Source organism: Nyctereutes procyonoides, unplaced genomic scaffold (genome assembly GCF_905146905.1).
Source record: "Nyctereutes procyonoides isolate TBG_1078 unplaced genomic scaffold, NYPRO_anot_genome, whole genome shotgun sequence".
Lineage (NCBI taxonomy): Eukaryota > Metazoa > Chordata > Mammalia > Carnivora > Canidae > Nyctereutes > Nyctereutes procyonoides.
This window is the reverse complement of record NW_026575135.1, coordinates 70,754,481-70,773,842: the sequence shown is the minus strand read 5'-3', so window position 1 is coordinate 70,773,842 and position 19,362 is coordinate 70,754,481. Positions and strand designations below refer to the sequence as shown.

Here is a 19,362-nt window from a genome sequence, read left to right as displayed (position 1 = left end):
TTAAGAAGAAGTTCAGTGGAACAATCCACAAAAACAAGGACTGAATAGATATCATGATGACACTAAACTCATATCTGTCAATAGTAACTCTGAACGTGAACGGGCTTAATGACCCCATCAAAAGGCGCAGGGTTTCAGACTGGATAAAAAAGCAGGACCCATCTATTTGCTGTCTACAAGAGACTCATTTTAGACAGAAGGACACCTACAACCTGAAAATAAAAGGTTGGAGAACCATTTACCATTCAAATGGTTCTCAAAAGAAAGCAGGGGTAGCCATCCTTATATCAGATAAACTAAAATTTACCCCGAAGACTGTAGTGAGAGATGAAGAGGGACACTATATCATACTTAAAGGATCTATCCAAAAAGAGAACTAAACAATCCTCAATATATATGCCCCGAATGTGGGAGCTGCCAAATACTTAAACGAATTATTGACCAAAGTAAAGAAATACTTAGATAATAATACACTTATACTTGGTGACTTCAATCTAGCTCTTTCTACCCTTGATAGGTCTTCTAAGCACAACATCTCCAAAGAAACGAGAGCTTTAAATGATACACTGGACCAGATAGATTTCACAGATATCTACAGAACTTTACATCCAAACTCAACTGAATACACATTCTTCTCAAGTGCACATGGAACTTTCTCCAGAATAGACCACATACTGGGTCACAAATCGGGTCTGAACCGATACCAAAAGATTGGGATCGTCCCCTGCATATTCTCAGACCATAACGCCTTGAAATTAGAACTAAATCACAACAAGAAGTTTGGAAGGACATCAAACACGTGGAGGTTAAGGACCATCCTGCTAAAAGATGAAAGGGTCAACCAGGAAATTAAGGAAGAATTAAAAAGATTCATGGAAACTAATGAGAATGAAGATACAACCGTTCAAAATCTTTGGGATGCAGCAAAAGCAGTCCTGAGGGGGAAATACATCACAATACAAGCATCCATTCAAAAACTGGAAAGAACTCAAATACAAAAGCTAACCTTACACATAAAGGAGCTAGAGAAAAAACAGCAAATGGACCCGATGCCCAGCAGAAGAAGAGAGTTAATTAAAATTCGAGCACAATTCAACGAAATTGAGACCAGAAGAACTGTGGAACAGATCAATAGAACCAGGAGTTGGTTCTTTGAAAGAATTAATAAGATAGATAAACCATTAGCCAGCCTTATTAAAAAGAAGAGAGAGAAGACTCAAATTAATAAAATCATGAATGAGAAAGGAGAGATCACTACCAACACCAAGGAAATACAAACGATTTTAAAAACATTATGAACAGCTCTACGCCAATAAATTAGGCAATCTAGAAGAAATGGACGCATTCCTGGAAAGCCACAAACTACCAAAACTAGAACAGAAAGAAATAGAAAACCTGAACAGGCCAATAACCAGGGAGGCAATTGAAGCAGTCATCAAAAACCTCCCAAGACACAAGAGTCTAGGGCCAGATGGCTTCCCAGGGGAATTCTATCAAACGTTTAAAGAAGAAACCATACCTATTCTACTAAAGCTGTTTGGAAAGATAGAAAGAGATGGAGTACTTCTAAATTCATTCTATGAGGCCAGCATCACCTTAATTCCAAAACCAGACAAAGACCCCACCAAAAAAGGAGAATTACAGACCAATATCCCTGATGAACATGGATGCAAAAATTCTCAACAAGATACTAGCCAATCGGATCCCAACAGTACATTAAGAAAATTATTCACCATCACCAAGTAGGATTTATTCCTGGGACACAAGTCTGGTTCAACACTCGTAAAACAATCAATGTGATTCATCATATCAGCAAGAGAAAAACCAAGAACCATATGATCCTCTCATTAGATGCAGCGAAAGCATTTGACAAAATACAGCATCCATTCCTGACCAAACTCTTCATAGTGTAGGGATAGAGGGAACATTCCTCAACATCATAAAAGCGATCTACAAAAAGCCCACAGCAAATATCATTCTCAATGGGGAAGCACTGGGAGCCTTTCCCCTAAGATCAGGAACAAGACAGGGATGTCCACTCACCACTACTATTCAACATAGTACTGGAAGTCCTAGCCTCAGCATTCAGAAAACAAAAAGACATTAAAGGCATTCAAATTAGCAAAGAAGTCAAACTCTCCCTCTTCACTGATGACATGATACTGTACATAGAAAACCCAAAAGCCTCCACCCCAAGATTGCTAGAACTCATACGGCAATTCGACAGCGTGGCAGGATACAAAATCAATGCCCAGAAGTCAGTGGCATTTCTATACACTAACAATGAGACTGAAGAAAGAGAAATTAAGGAGTCAATCCCATTTACAATTGCACCCAAAAGCATAAGATACCTAGGAACAAACCTAACCAAAGAGGTAAAGGATCTATACCCTAAAAACTATAGAACACTTCTGAAAGAAATTGAGGAAGACACAAAGAGATGAAAAAATATTCCATGCTCATGGATTGGCAGCATTAATATTGTGAAAATGTCAATGTTACCCAGGGCAATTTACACGTTTAATGCAATCCCTATCAAAATACCATGGACTTTCTTCAGAGAGTTAGAACAAATTATCTTAAGATTTGTGTGGAATCAGAAAAGACCCCGAATAGCCAGGGGAATTTTAAAAAAGAAAACCATAGTTGGGGGCATCACAATGCCAGATTTCAGGTTGTACTACGAAGCTGTGGTCATCAAGACAGTGTGGTCCTGGCACAAAAACAGACACATAGATCAATGGAACAGAATAGCGAATCCACAAGTGGACCCTGAACTTTATGGTCAACTAATATTCGATAAAGGAGGATTGACTATCTGCTGGAAGAAAGACAGCCTCTTCAATAAATGGTGCTGGGAAAATTGGACATCCACATGCAGAAGAATGAAACTAGACCACTCCCTTGCACCATACACAAAGATAAACTCAAATTGGATGAAAGATCCAAATGTGAGACAAGATTCCATCAAAATCCTAGAGGAGAACACAGGCAACACCCTTTTTGAACTCGGCCACAGTAACTTCTTGCAAGATACATCCACGAAGACAAAAGAAACAAAAGCAAAAATGAACTATTGGGAATTCATCGAGATAAGCAGCTTTTGCACAGCAAAGGATACAGTCAACAAAACTAAAAGACAGCCTACAGAATGGGAGAACATATTTGCAAAGGACGTATCAGATAAAGGGCTAGTTTCCAAGATCTATAAAGAACTTATTAAACTCAACAGCAAAGAAACAATCCAATCATGAAATGGGCAAAAGACATGAACAGAAATCTCACAGAGGAAGACATAGTCCTGGCCAACATGCACATGAGAAAATGCTCTGTATCACTTGCCATCAGGGAAATACAAATCAAAACCACAATGAGATACCACCTCACACCAGTGAGAATGGGGAAAATTAACAAGGCAGGAAACCACAAATGTTGGAGAGGATGCGGAGAAAAGGGAACCCTCTTACACTGTTGGTGGGAATGTGAAATGGTGCAGCCATTCTAGAAAACTGTGTGGAGGTTTCTCAAAGAGTTAAAAATAGACCTGCCCTACGACCCAGCAATTGCACTGTTAGGGATTTACCCCAAAGATACAGATGCAATGAAACGCCGGGACACCTGCACCCCGATGTTTCTAGCAGCAGTGTCCACAATAGCCAGACTGTGGAAGGAGCCTCGGTGTCCATTGAAAGATGAATGGATAAAGAAGATGTGGTTTATGTATACAATGGAATATTACTTAGCCATTAAAAATGAGAAATACCCACCATTTGCTTCAATATGGATGGAACTGAAGGGTATTATGCTGAGTGAAATGAGTCAGTCGGAGAAGGACAAACATTATATGTTCTCATTCATTTGGGGAATATAAATAATAGTGGAAGGGAATAGAAGGGAAGGGAGAAGAAATGTGTGGGAAATATCAGAAAGGGAGACAGAACATAAAGACTCCTAACTCTGGGAAATGAAATAGGAGTGTTGGAAGGGGCGGAGGGCAGAGGGTGGGGCTGAATGGGTGACAGGCACTGAGGGGGGCAGTTTACGGGATAAGCACTGGGTCTTATTCTGTATGTTGGCAAATTGAACACCAATAAAAAATAAATTTGTTATAAAATAACTAACTAAATAAATAAAGAAAGAAAAGAAAAATTAGACTAGGACATAGAGGTTCTATTTTTTGTTAGATGTACTTGGAAATAAGTCACAGGAAGGCAGGGAAAGAAAGTTATAACCTTTTTGTTCCAGAATTAGAATTAAACTCTAAGGCAGAAATAAAACAAATCTGTGTTCAACTTCTGGTGTGTCATTCCCCCTCAGAGAGGGGCTGGGAGTCTACCCCACAGGATGACTATGAGGAGTGAGTCATGATGGCTGGGGAAGAGCTGAGCACAGCATGCAGTCCTCCATTGCTTTCTTGTCTTGGTTTTGGACAGAAGGAGACTAAATGGTAGCTTAATCTGGCAGTAATATTGAAGAAAATCTGGAAAAAACAAGACTTGGAGTTATTAGCACATCACCCATTTTCTGGGCTTTGTCCTCTTCTTGCTCCATGTTTCTGGGTCTTTAGTTTCTCCTCTCTGCTCCACTAAATACACTTGTGTCTATTTGCTGGTAAACAAACTAGAGGCACTCGACCTCTGACTTCTCTCAGCTCTCACCCTTTCTCCATTTCCTCTCTATTGCAATGACCATCTGTAACGTCTTTATGTGTTTGCTCCTTTCCTCATCTACCCCAGCACATTTCCCTCTACACCAAGAGTGCTCTTGCCCAGCCATGTCCTAAGCGTCTTTCTGGCTAAGGCCACAGCACCTTCTAATTCTTAGTTGGCATGCTGTACTCCCACTGCTTCTCTTCCCTTGGCTATCCTCTCTAAATTCCCTCCTCCATGACTACTCTTTCTTTGCCCTTCACTGGGGCATCTTTGGCGTCAAGTCAATCTTCTTGTCCTTAAGGGACCCATGCTTGCTGGAGTAACCCTTCTCATTCCCTCTCCCTGATAATAATACTCAATGAAATGAATGTCACAGATAGGATGATAGCTTTCAAATCTGTATTTTCATCTAATTTCTAAAAATTTTACTTCATGTCATTCAATATTCACTTAACATACATATATTAAATACCTACTCTGGCAGGCAACATGCCAGGCAGGGGATATAAGGCAAAGTACACTCAACCATGACAGCTCAGTAAGACTGCATACTTGTGACTAGACAGAGATTCAGAGAGACAAGGCAAATGTAGTATGAAATACAATCATAAACAAAGGAAGAATCTTTAGGATATAGCCCAATGGGGAAGTTGGAAGACCAGTAAAGGAGAGAAAAATCCAGAATCAAAAATACATGTGTTTGCCTCTGCTGCCTCCAGGAAACCCACCAAAATGACAGTGGGATACTGAAAAAGGCATATTAAAACCACCAACATAATCTAGAGAACAAGGGGAAAATGCTGCATACATATACCAAAAACAAAACAAACAAAAAAATAACCTAAATATTCTCATACAGATGAGAAATCAATGAAAGCATTAAACAAAGATTGCTATTGGAGATCCCTGGGTGGCTCAGTGGTTTGGTGCCTGCCTTTGGCCCAGGGCGTGATCCTGGAGTCCCAGATGGAGTCCCACATCGGGCTCCTTGCATGGAGCCTGCTTCTCTCTCTGCCTGTGTCCCTGCCCACCCCCCCACCCCATCTCTCATGAATAAATGAATAAAATCTTAAAAAAAAGATTGCTATTAAGGAAAAAGGAACACTCAGAATGAGAAGTTTCCCAGAAATTTAAGAATAGAAATTTTTTTTCAAAGAAGAATGGAAAGAGTAAGTTTAAGGAAATCTTCATATCTCCTGGTACTTTTCCCTTCAAACAAGGCCATGTAGTCAATAGTCAACCACAGGGTCTTTGCACCTGCTGTTCCTTGGGCCCAGCATAGTCTGCCACATGGCCCATCACTTTGTGAGTTATGTGTTCAACAGCCATCTTTAAGGAGAGGCCATCTCTGATCACTCCCTCTGAAATAAGCTGCTGTTAACTGATCTAGTTCCCTTATGCTTATTGCTTTTTCCACAGAGCACTAGGACTTTATGCTTTTCATTCCTGTCCTTTCCTTCCCCCTCCGTGCTTACTTTCTTTATTATGGTCTCCTCTACTAGAGTATAAGATCCATGGGGAAACCACCTGTCTTATTTATTGCTATATCCACAGTGCTAGGAACAGGGCCTAATGTTCACAAAATGTTTGCTGAATAAATAGGTTATTACATAAGAATAAATATAAATATAAATAGCAATAGTAATCAAATCCACAAAAGTCTATAGTAAAGGCAATTAAAGCTATCTTTAGGGATCATTTTATACGTAATAAATTAGCATTAAAAGGCATAAAATATCCAAAGTTGTGCCATGTGTAGCAAGTGATTATAGTAAAATCCTGTTCTTTAAAAAGCTTCCTGGAAACTAGTAGCCATGTTCATAAGATTCTTTGTTCCTGTTGGTGTGTTCTTTTACTGATCTCTTTTATTGCTTTATACTTAGGTAGCCATATACTTTCTAGAGTTTAAAAAAAAAAAGTGCCTGTCTCTTTAGAAAATACATAAGAAGAAATGCTGATCAATACTTTCATATTGAATAGAGAATATAAGGCTGTAAAATGTATTTTTTCAGAGAAAAGTCAGCAATAACCTCTGACAGAAACTTCATTTGTGAGGGGGATTAGAAACCAATTAACAAACACTGAGAGGCGGGATCCCTGGGTGGTGCAGCGGTTTGGCGCCTGCCTTGGCCCAGGGTGCGATCCTGGAGACCCGGGATCGAATCCCACGTCGGGCTCCCGGTGCATGGGGCCTGCTTCTCCCTCTGCGTATGTCCCTGCCTCTCTCTCTCCCTCTGTGTGACTATCATAAATAAATAAAAATTTAAAAAAAAAAACACTGAGAGGCATTAAATGCTTAGCAGAGAATGGGATGCAGATTGAAAATTTAGGAATGAGAAAGGAAATGTAGAAAATATGAGGTTACTGGTGAAAATAACAAGGCTAAAGTCATCTTTATTTGTTTTTAAATGCAGACAATAAAACATGTATACAAGTTTGCAACTCAGGGATAAAAACATTAGTTTCCTTTAAGAAAACTGACAAGGGTTTAAATGAAGAAGGGAAAGAAAGCCACGGATATAGGTAATGGCTGAGAAGAAAGACTCATGAAACAGGAAAGAGAATATTAAGTGGAGGAAGAAAGAGGGAGATTCAAAGTACAGATGAAGACAGAGAGGCAATAATAATTGGTCACATTTACGGATGTTCAAGGCAATTATAATAAGTGCTAAAATGTAGTAACTCATTTAACCCTCTACAGTATCACCTCCTTCCATAGTGAGGACTTTTGTAAGACCGAAGGAGGATGAGTGGTGTTAGTAACATAGAGGCCTTTGAGAGAAGACAGTTCAGGGGTGCAGGTCTCCCCAGGAGACCCATGAAGCTCTGCAGTGATTTCTCCCACGGGGACACACCTAGTGACAAGTCCCTACAGTCTGATCCGTACCTGGAGAGAGGCACACTGAAAGTTCTTTTGTCATCCAGCTCATTCTTCCAGCTCCAGCTGAGAAATCTCATTTGATTTGGAAAGCTGATAGCCCTGCTCAGGAGGAGAGACACTAAATTTGGCTTCTGAACTAAGTGTAAAAACCCTTTCAGTACCTGTCCTGTCCCTTCCCCTTCAGGCCTTCTGAAGCTTCCATTTTCCATTCTATGTCCAAAGAGGACACAAACAACTATCCTCAAACAATGACCTATCACTGTTTGGATTGCAACTGCAAATTCCTCAATTTCAGCGGTTACACAAGTGTCAGTAGGTGGGGCACAATGTCAGTAGGGAGGTTTTGAGTTACAACAAGAGATCCTTACCTAGTGAAGCCAAGTCCCTGTCCTTCAGCATCACTGTCTCATACAAGTTCCTTTGAGCAGAATCCAGACGAATCCACTCCTCCCAAGTGCAATTCACAGACACATTCCGGAATGTCACTGACTCCTGAAACTATAAATTCCTGCTCAAAGGATTATGCCAATAAAACCCCCTAAGGGAAGTGGGGGAAAAAAAGCAGCATTAGAAAAGACAGGACAAAGAGATCTGTGTGAGAAAAATGTGTTACCTGCCAAAAGAAACTAAACAAAAAATGTACATTATCATGAAATAATGTACAATATCATGAATAAATGTAATACCAGAAGTGCTTGGGGTCGCCTGGGTGGCTCAGTCAATTGAGTATCTGACTCCTGATTTCAGCTCAGGTCATGATCTCAGGGTCGTGAGATTGAATCCTGTGCCATGCTGCATGCTGGGCATGGAGCCCACTTAAGATTCCTTCTCTCCTTCTCCCTCTGTCCCTACCTCCACCCATCATGCACTCTCTCTTAAAGAAATAAAAAGAAAGTGCTTTGGCATGTAAAGACAGGAAGAGGAGGTACTAGGGAGTAATAGGAAAGGCACTGAGGCTGCTCTAGATTTCCACTGGAGAAGGATAGGTGCTGTTTTGATGGCCTCCCATTTACCCCATTGGTGAAGGAGGGATCCCTGCCTTGCAGAGTACAAGATGACTGAACACATGACACCCAGCACCAGACAGAAGGCACTGAGCAGTTTATCAGCCCAGGGAAGGAGGAATTCCTCGGTAGGAATGCAGGGCCACCAAGGGGCTGCACTCGTGACCCAGAGGGGCTTTGTAATGACAGGAGAGTGAGGTGAAGATGCAGGGTTGCTGTGGGAAGATGCAGCCAGCTTGTTTGAACAATTTCCTGGGCCATTCCAGAGACGTGAAACCCATCAGGTTGAGGACTGGACTGGGAGGAGTGCACCTGGTCTGGCTGACAGTACAGCTAGCTGGGGAGGGTGCCTTTCCTGCTGGGCTGGGGCAAGGAGACCAGGAGAACTCAGAGCCGGGTCTTCGGAGCCCCACAAGGCTCAGTGTTGTCAAGGCTGCACATGGAATTTCAGGCTTTGCTAAATAGGTAGAATCCCAGTTCCTGGAGGGAAAGCATGTACAAACAGGATACTTGTAGAATATGGTTGAAAGGACCAAGAAAACACCCAGCTTGACTTGAAAGTGGCATTTTGAATTCATAAGCCCATTTCAGCCTTGTTCTCTAGCCCTCAGACTAGGAAGTAAAACATAATAGGCGTTCAGTATCTGTTTAATGAGTGTGATGGTTAATTTTATGTGTCAGCTTGATGGGCTAAGGTATGCCCAGAGAGCTAGTAAAGCATTATTTCTAGATGTTTCTGTGAGGGTGCTCCCAGTGAATCAGTAGACTGAATCAAGATCAGCTCTCAGCAGTGTGAGAGGGCACATCTAGTGCCAAACAGAACAAAAAGGCTGAGGAAGGACTAATTGCTGGCTCTGCTTGAGCTCTGACAGCCACCAGCTCCCTCCCTCAGATGGTCTCTTAGCTCTTGTGCCTTCAGACTTGGACCAGTACTTACACCCTCAGTCCTGATCTCAGGCCTCCAGGTTGGGAGTAGAACTACACCCTGACTTCCCTGGCCTCCAGACCGCAGAGCGCAGATCATGGGGACTCTTCAGCCTATGGTTATGTTTCTTGGAAGAAGCCTGACTAGTACAAGGAGGGAGCACTAACCCGAGTTTCACATTTGTACTGAGTTTTGCACTAATAGGAGACTCACATACCTCACCTCATTTAATCGATATGACAACCCATTAGATTTTTAGCACCAAAGTTATTTTCCAGATGAGGAATCTGAAGATCAAAACAGTTAAATAACTTTTCCACAATCTCACAGCTGGGACTCAAACCCAAGGTCACCTCTCTCCTTGTGTTGTGAGAGGAGAAGGCCAAGAAAAGAGCCCTTGCAGCCAACCTCCATCAGAGCGAGTGAGAATGTGGGCTGGGGGGAGGGAGAGAAAGGAGATTCAGGACTGCAGGTCCGGGAGGAGGGAGTAGGGCAAACTGAAAGAGAGTTTCCAGTTGGAAAATGAGCTAATTTCAGCAGAGTGCTGAAGGCAGAAGTTAGCTTACAGTGGAAGATAAGGAGTCAGAAGCAGCTAGATGGAATTACTTCAGACTTACGTGGAAAAGATGGGAGAGGAGAGTATGGAAAGAAGTAAGGACTAGGGAACAGGGATAAAGCCATGGGGAGGCTTTCAACTAAGGACAGAGAGCGCTGTACCATGTAAATGGGGAAAGGAGAGAAAAGGCCTGGATGCCAGAGATGGGACATAGCCCACGTCCAAGAAATGTGTGTATTTTACATCCTGCTTGCTGTGAACTTCTAGAAAAAGTTCAGCACTGAAACAGAGTTCATTCTCTTTCTACTTCATTATTTTCTCCTAATCAACTATATCAACATAAAATGTTAAAAGTCACTTACAAATATTGTCAAGAGATGTAGAGGTAGCTACTTGTAGGACAACATTACACAGCAGAATTTCCATTTTATGAACGGAACCAAGAAAAAGCATCAGTTTAACGAATGTAAAGAAAGGAAACAGGAAACCATAATAAAAATAAATAGATAATCAGAAAAAAGATACTTGTATAACAACATACATGAATGAGTTGACTTTCTCTATTAAGAGACAAAAACACAGGGAGCCTGGGTGGCTCAGCGGTTTAGCGCCGCCTTCAGCCCAGGGCGTGATCCTGGAGACCGGGATGGAGTCCCACATCCGGCTCCCTACATGGAGCCTGCTTCTCCCTCTGCCTGTGTCTCTGCCCCTCTCTCTCTCTCTCTCTCTCTCTGTGTGTGTGTGTGTGTCTGATAAATAAAATCTTTTAAAAATAAAAAAAATATTAAAAAAAGAGAAAAACACTAAAATTGGTTTCAAATCTAGGACATACAAGAGACATACCTAAAGCACCAGAAAGTTAAAAAAGTGTGTGTGTGTGCACGTGCGTGTGTAGGCGGTGGGCAGAGACAAGATACAGCAGGCCAGTGCAAATAAAAAATAAAAGAAAAAAGAAAAAAGAAACTGGGCTGAGAACATATGAATATCAGATAAAGTAGAATGTATGTGGAAACATACAAGGGGCTTATGCTTTATAAGCCCCTTCTTTGAGAAAAAAGGTAACATCAGAAATAGGATATTCTCTTTCCAAAAATTAATGTACCTTTTTTTTTTTTCAAAAATTGCGTCATTAGCTGAATATATTGGGCAAAATTAAAAGCCCAGATTCTGACCCCTATGGGCTGTCTTCCCCCCTTCCCTGGATTCCTATTGGCTTTAGTGCAAAGCTCCCAAGAGTGTCCCAGAGCTGGTCTCTCTTATGAAATATCCTGTGGACCTCTGAGATGAATGATTTAGGGAAGTAAGAGCATTTTAAAAGGCTAACGTGGGCAGCCCCGGTGGCACAGCGGTTTGGCGCCGCCTGCAGCCCGGGGTGTGATCCTGGAGACAGGGGATCGAGTCCCACGTCAGGCTCCCTGCATGGAGCCTGCTTCTCCCTCTGCCTGTGTCTCTGCCTCTCTCTCTCTCTGGGTCTCTATGAATAAATAAATAAAATCTTAAAAAAAAAATAAAAGGCTAACGTAAGACTTAATGATGTTCATAAAGTGTATTTGTTGTGTAACTCCCTTCAGAAGTTTCTCCTTTCTCCTTTCCACTTTTCTCTCCAGCTCTACATTAAAAGCACAGGGTAGGGGATCCCTGGGTGGCTCAGCGGTTTGGCACCTGCCTTTGGCCCGGGGCATGATCCTGGAGTCCCAGGATCGAGTCCCAGGATCGAGTCCCACGTCAGACTCCCAGCATGGAGCCTGCTTCTTCCTCTGCCTGTGTCTCTGCCTCTCTCTCTCTCTTATCATGAATAAATAAATAAAGTCTTTTTTAAAAAAATTTTTAAGGGATCCCTGGGTGGCGCAGTGGTTTAGCACCTGCCTTTGGCCCAGGGCGCGATCCTGGAGACCCAGGATCGAATCCCATGTCGGGCTCCCGGTGCATGGAGCCTGCTTCTCCCTCTGCCTGTGTCTCTGCCTCTCTCTCTCTCTCTCTGTGTGACTATCATGAATAAATAAAAAAATAATAATAAAAATAAAAATTAAAAAAAATTTTTTTAAAAAGCACAGGGTAAAGTAACTCATGGTGTTTGAAATAAGCAGCTTCATGGTCTCATTCATGTAAAAGGTTTTCTTGAACCTAAAGATACAGACTTTTTGCTGTTGTTATCTTTGAAAAGACTGAGGATCAAATGGGATAAATGGGAATATTTTAAATGATCAAAGTATAATTTATAAAAAAAAGTAATGACACTGATGAAATTTTATGCACTACAGCAATAAAATGTCTCAGATATAATTCTCAGCAATCTGATTTTTATTTAAGATTTATTTATTTATTTGAGAGACAACACATGTGCACATGAGCCCATGGGTTGGGGGTGCTGCAGAGTCAGAGGGAGAGAATCTCAAGTGGACTCCTTGCAGAGTGCAGAGCCCAATGTGGGGCTTAATCCATGACCCTGAGATCATAGCTGCACCAAAACCAAGAGTCAGAGGCTTAACCAAATGAGCCCCCCAGGTGCCCCATCAATCCAGTTTTTTAAAAAAACCGCAATCACAATAGCAACAAAAAATGAAACCTCAGAATACGCTTAATAGGAATATGCAAGATTCTTGTGATCAGACTTAAAAGCCATAACGAAGGGTAGTTTTTTCTTATTCAATAGGAAGAGTAAACTTTGTAAAAGATGGTTGTCTTCCTCAAATTGATATAGATTTAATGGAATTCAAATCAGAATTGCATACTTTTTTAAAAAAAGATTTTATTTATTTATGAGAGACACAGACTGAGAGGCAGAGACATAGGCAGAGGTAGAAGGTAGAAGCAGGCTCCCTGCAAGGAGCCTGATGTGGCATTTTTTTTTTAATTTTTATTTATTTATGATAGTCACAGAGAGAGAGAGAGAGGCGCAGAGACACAGGCAGAGGGAGAAGCAGGCTCCATGCACCGGGAGCCCGATGTGGGATTCGATCCTGGGTCTCCAGGATCGCGCCCTGGGCCAAAGGCAGGCGCCAAACCGCTGCGCCACCCAGGGATCCCCTGATGTGGCATTTGATCCCAAATCCCGGGATCACGCCTTGAGCTGAAGGCACACGCTCAACTGCTGAGCCACCCAGGTGTCCCAAGAATTGCATACTTTTTAACTTACTATTAGAACTTGGTAATAGTTAATAAAATTTAACTATAAGGATAAATGTAAAAGAGCAGTACAGGAATTAAAAATTGGAAAAGGGGAGATTTGCTTTATGAAATAACAAATTCTAAAACAAAATAGTGTATTATATAGCAAGAATAGCAGCAGGAATTGAGCGGAATCCAGAAAAACTTGTGTAATATATATATAAATATAGTATACATTAAAGGCAGCATTTCCAATCTATGGAGAAGCAGCAGATTATTCAGAATATTACATCAGTTGGAATTCCATCTCCTCAAGAGTGTCACTCTGGCTCTGCCCAGCTAAAACAGACATTAAACTCCACCATGCTGCCCTGCTGTGTGGCTATCACAGCACCTAACAACGTCCTCAGTAATTATTCCTTCTTCTCTCCTGCCTCCCCTTTCTGTAAGGCAGGATCTAGGAGAAAGGGACTTAGTCTGTCTCACTGCCATTTTCCCAACATCCAGAATACTGCCCAATGCGTGGTAGGCAGGTGCTTACTCCCTATTTAGCACATGGATGGATGATGAAATGCTATACCACATTGTTAAATGAAGTTAAATTCCGACCTCACATTATATACAATAAATTCCAGATAGCTCAGAGAATTTAAAATATGTCAATTTAAAATGATAAAATAGAAAATGTAGAAAAATATTTATATAATGTTAGATACAGAAAGCCTTTCATAGCATGATTCCAAAGCCAAACAAAGGGGAGGAAAGGTAACTGCATAAAACTTCAAAACTTATTTGTAGCAGATGTTATAAACAAATTTAAAAGAAATGACAGGGAATAAATAATATTGACAATTTGTGGCAAAGGATTAGTATCAAATCTTGCATAAAAGGCTTCTTTTATATACAAACCACCCAGTATAAAACTGGGCAAGGATATAAACATATTTAAAAGGCCTGAAGAATGTATGTCCATGCTTATTTTTGAGGGTTTGAGACCTGCAAGTATATATTATAGTTGTAACAGGCCTAGTACGTATATTCAGAAAAAGAAAAGCTTAAAAGCAAATACAAGTCATACTTGGGGGATTCATAGTCACATCATCAGCCTACAAAGGAAATATGGAAAAAGCAGAGCAGTTCAAATGCTTCACTGATACGTTCCAGGTGTAACTGTCAAGATCATCCAAGACAAAGACTGGGGAGCTGTTCCAGGTTAAGGGAGGCTAAGGAAATGTGACAGCTCAATGCCAGTTATGATCTGGATTGGGTCCTGGACCAGATAAAGGACATTTGTGTCAAAATATGTGTTAAGGTTTGTAGATTAGCTAACTGTGTCCATGGCAGTGTCCTCACTTGTTAATTGTATTCTGGTGAAATAAAATGAAAAGCTTGTTTTTAGGAAACACGTACTAAGGTATTCAGAAATCAAACCAGTGATTGCCTGGGGCCGGGGATGTGGACAGAAGGGGGTGATGACACTTTCTGGAGTAATGAAAACGTTCCATAGCTTGATTGGGGTGGTGATTATGTTAGTGCATAAATCTGTCAAAACTCGATGAACTTAATATGCTTAAAATGGATTATTTTATGTAAAATTACACCTGGAAAAAAAAAAGCTAATTTAAGAACTCAATTAACCCTATTTTAACTAAATAAAGTAAAATCAAGGCTCCTGACAATCAAAAGACAACCTTCATCAACCAAAATCTTCTGAACACTCCCTCCCAAACCTTCTTTTCCAGAAACTCCCTCTTTCTTCTGCCTATTTTTTGAGTTATATTGCCTTTTATAACTGAGCTTGATAATACTAAGGAGAGAAAGTAGTACAAAAAGAAATCACAACAGTTAGTACTTGTCTCCATGAAGCCTTCTTTAAACTGTTTCTTTTGATAAATACACAAGTGACATATCTGAGAGAACCCCAATACATGATCTTATGAATAGAGAAAACACCACAAGTCCTGTGGGATTGCAAAGTTAAGCCTAACCTTAAAGCAAACAAAAAAACTGAAGGTCTCCTGGGGCCAAGTCCCCTTGATTTCTCCTTCTTTTTCCAGAGAAGCAACAACTTAAGGTTCTAGTAAAAACTAGCAGGTTTCATATTCTTTCTATTTTTTTAAATTTTATTTATTTATTTGAGAGAGAGAAAGTACAAGCAGGGGTAGCAGCAGAGGGAGAGGGAAACCCAGGCTCCCTGCTGAGCAAGGAGGCCAATACAGGACCAGGATCATGACCTGAGCTGAAGGCAGACACTTCACCAACTGAGCCACCCAGGTACCCCTAGCAGGTTCCATTTTCAAAGTGATCTCTCAGGGCAAAAAGCCCTGGGCTCCTCACTACTTTTTCACCACCTGATTTCCTTTAGCTTCTTCCTAGAAAAGCTAGGAACATGCTGACTCCCTTATCAAAATTCTTCCTCTTCCACCCCCATGCCTATCACCCTGCCAGACACACAAACTCCCCCTTCCTAATACTTGACCCCAAACTTTGTATCTGATTCCCTCTCATTACCAGTCACTGCTCCATTTGCTCCACCTCCAAAACCAAAATGCCAAGCTAAAATAATGCTAAGAATGCCTTACCAAGTACCCTCTAACATTATAGTAACCATGCTGGGCACTTTTTACTTACATTATTTCCCTTGAACGTTCAACAAACCTATGAGGTACGTATTACTAAATGAAATAAGCCACGTGAAATGCTTAGTAATATCAAGTAGGTGTCCGTCATCACCATGAGGGAACTTCAGGGAATTCAGGTTACTTACCCAAGACAATGCAGCCATTGATAGTAGAGTCAGGATTTAAACTTGGGACAGACACTTTAACTCCAGGATAGCAAATCTTGTCCAGTTATATCCATCCCACCCTACTTCTCCTGGTTGCCACAAATCTTGGAACACTGACAATCTGGGTACCTGGCCATACTTACTATCAAGTTCACGTATAATCATCCTGACTGTATCTTGTAGAGATATGACCTCTTATGTTCCCTATAAGCACCCAGATCATCCTTCATGACTTTTGTTCCATTGATGATGCCTGATGGCACCAAAAGCTCAGGAGGCCAGGGCTTCCAGTTAAATAAGGAGGTGGCCACTGAGGACAGAGCTGAGGGACACTAACAGGCAGTGTGGGAAATATCCAGCGTTTGGAGACCTCAGCAGCCCCATCCTCTGCAGTGATGCCCCCACACAGCACAGGAATAAGTAAGTGGTAAGGAGTAAGGGAGAGGGTTCAGAGAGAAAGATGAGCTCACCTGAGCTGCCGATGGCAGAGGCCCAACAGCCATTGCCTTCTCTTTCCTTCCAGTGCTGTCCTTCCTAGGAGATAGGCAGGATCTAGAGGAGGGAGAGCTGAAGGAAGGAAAAGAAGCCATGAGAAATGAGACTCCTGCAACAACCACAAATTAAATACCTACAGATCAACCAAATAAGAAATGTATAGCACCTACTTAAGGAAAACTATAATTTTTATTTATGAAGTTTATTTTGCTAAGCTTACGTAGATATATAAAGAAGGATGAACAGAGAGACATACTGTATTCCTGGATAGGCTGTCACCATATCTAAATTGTCACTTCCTTGAAATTACCTTATAAACTTAACATGTTCCTAACCAAGTTATACCTAAGTAATAGTATTTTTAAGATAATTATGGAAAAGATTTTTTTAAGTTAATTGTGTCATTTGACAGCCAGGAAACATGTGAAAGGGAAGAGTGGTGAGGGAGAATCTGCCTGCCAGATATCATAAAGCTATAATAATTAGAACACAGTGTTCTGGAACAGGCTGAGTCATTCATTCACCAGATAGTGTTGACCACCTACTGTGTACCAGGCACCATGCTGAGGGGATGGTAAATTACAGCCTAAATAAAACAAATAAACAAGTTCTCTGAGCCCTCAATTAAAATCCTACCAACACAAAGAGTTCAGAAAAAATTGTATATATAAGAATTCAGTGAAAAAAAAATTAGTCATAACTTGGAACAAGGGCTTATCATTTGGAAATGAATAGAAATTGTACATAAAATCAAACTAAAGTACCAGAAGAAAGGCAGATGAACAATTTTGTGATAATGGGAGAGAAGGCCCCCTAACAATGATGTCAAAGACCCAAACTTGAAGGGAAGGTTTTTGTTTGTAACCTTATGAAATGCAACGTTTCTGCCTAGTAAAACACTGTATATCAAATACAGAATTTAAAAACAAAACTCAAAATTGCATCAAAATATTCATTAGTGTTGAAAACAAACTTAAACAACCCTATAGTTTGCACCTCTCAGAAAGTTGAATAGGAACACCCAGACTTGTGGGTCCATCAGGCACCCTTTACATTGCAAATGTTCATAAACTACTGCTTTTCTGGAGTAAGACAGAGGGTATCAAAAGCCTTACAGTATGACTCTGAAGTTTCATCCAAAGAGATTTAAAGAATGAGACTGGAGTGCAAAGATGTATGCAGCCAGATGGCCTATATTGTTTTTAACATGAGGGGGGTAAAAAAAAAACCTGAGAAAGAATATAAAGGCCTTAAAGGGAGGATTGAATATGGCACAGACATAGTTTTCTCACACTCTTTAAAATGACAGTTGTTTTTAAAAACTGGTAAAACTCGATGTTTTCAAAATATTGTTTTTTAAAAAGTTTATTCTCCACCTGGTCCGATTGGTATTTACGTAGATAAAAACATTTGTAAAAAATCGTGGAACTTATTATTTCTGCACCTTAAAACCTTTCCAAATGTATTTCAAATCGCAGTTTTAAAAATAAATAGAGAAAAGGACACTAATGTCCACATCTTTGTGTAAAAACAAAGCCTTTCTATGTTTATATATGCCAACATGCAGATTTTGAGTTTTCATATAATTTGTTTCTTCATGCTCCTCTGAATTTTCTAGTTTTCCTATAGGGAACTTTATTTTTGGGGGGTGGGAGGGGCGGAGAAAAAATTGCTTTAAAAAAAGAAAGGATTCCCTGAAATAGAAATCTGCACGGGTGGGCCTCCCCATTCTCAGGAGACAGTGAAGGGGAGCGGGCGCCAGCGCCGCTCGGGGTCGGAGATCACAGAGGGCGCGTCCGCCAAAGGAGGCGGACACAAAGGGCAGGTGCTGCAGCCCTGACCGCGCACCGGGAGCAGCACCGCCCGAGACTTCCGAAGCCGGGCCCGGGGAAAGCCCGCGGCAGGGTGGAGCCCTCGGGCCTGGGACGGTCGCACCAGGTCCCCCGCCCTCGCCGCTCCCGACAGGTGGCGGCCCTCCGCTCTGGGTGTTCCTACCCCGCCCGGATCCCGGGGCGAGACAGCGCGCACCTGGAGCGAGCGGCCCAGCGCCGCGCAGGGAAGAGAGGACGCGGCCCCCGGCCCATCCGCCGCCGGCCCCGCCCCTCCGGGGCCTCGCCCAGCGGTCCTGGTCCTCCCGGCCTCCTGCCTGGTCCTCCGCCCGGCGCCACCCCAATATGGTGCGTCTCACCGTGGCCCCACACTCACCCTCTCGCGGCGGAGCGGGAGCCACCAGTGCGAACGCAGCCCTGCCGGCGCCTGCGTCCAGGGCGCCAGACTACATTTCCCACAAGGCCGCAGGGGAGCGGCGCGGCCGTTGGAGCGCGCAGGCGCGAGCCCGCGGAACGGTGAGACTTTCCAGGGGAAGGACCCGAATGGCCTAATGGCCTCCGGCTGGCTTCCACTCGGCTCCTTGGCGTTGGTGGATTTTCGTCTCGGGAAGCTGGAAGAGGACTGCGTGACGACCTTGTCCGGCTACCCCGAGGAAGTCCCTCCTCGTTAGAGCCTTAACTAAGCCTCACTTTCCTCTTGGAAATAACGAGACCCTTGCACAGTGGTCGGAAGGTAGTAACCGTAAGCCGTACACAGAGTGGGCGCTCCGTGGACAGGGATCACTGTACCCCACCCGAGCTCAGTGTCGGGCGCTACGCTGGGTGCCCACCACTAGCGCAGCGTACAATGCAGCGAACGTTTCCAATTAAAAACATGGCCGAGTCCCTTCAGCTGGATCTGTCGCTGGAACTTGGAGAAATAGATGACATTCGGGCCACATAAATATGGTAGCGTAGATTGTAATGCTTGGTTTTATAAAGGTAACCGCTGATTTCTTCTGCCTTTCTATTGCTGTGACAGAGACTTGACCAAACTTCAGACAGTTTCCTCTGAGTGCTCGTTCTACTAGGCCCTATTGGGCCCAGTCCCTAGCCTGCGGAGCCTTCGTTTTACCGAGCATCCG

At 42.2% G+C, this 19,362-nt stretch overlaps 1 protein-coding gene and 1 long non-coding RNA gene across 10 annotated transcripts in view; one reads left to right on the top strand and one right to left on the bottom strand.

Annotated features, from left to right (window-relative positions):
* Nucleotides 1-18,676, bottom strand: part of ZFP2 (ZFP2 zinc finger protein) — a 28,491-nt gene extending 9,815 nt beyond the window's left edge. The window contains exons 1-5 of one of the 9 annotated variants that reach the window (XR_008661397.1): nt 18,438-18,596; nt 16,385-16,481; nt 7,902-8,031; nt 7,540-7,632; nt 2,663-4,480 (exon numbers count right to left, since the gene is read on the bottom strand). The gene's annotated coding sequence lies outside the window, so the exon portion shown is untranslated. The other 8 variants (XM_055301760.1, XM_055301765.1, XM_055301763.1 and 5 more) reach the window with 8 other exon arrangements.
* LOC129494752 (uncharacterized) overlaps nt 1-19,362 on the top strand; it is a 65,621-nt gene that overhangs the window by 14,081 nt on the left and 32,178 nt on the right. The gene's annotated exons all lie outside the window — the stretch shown is intronic.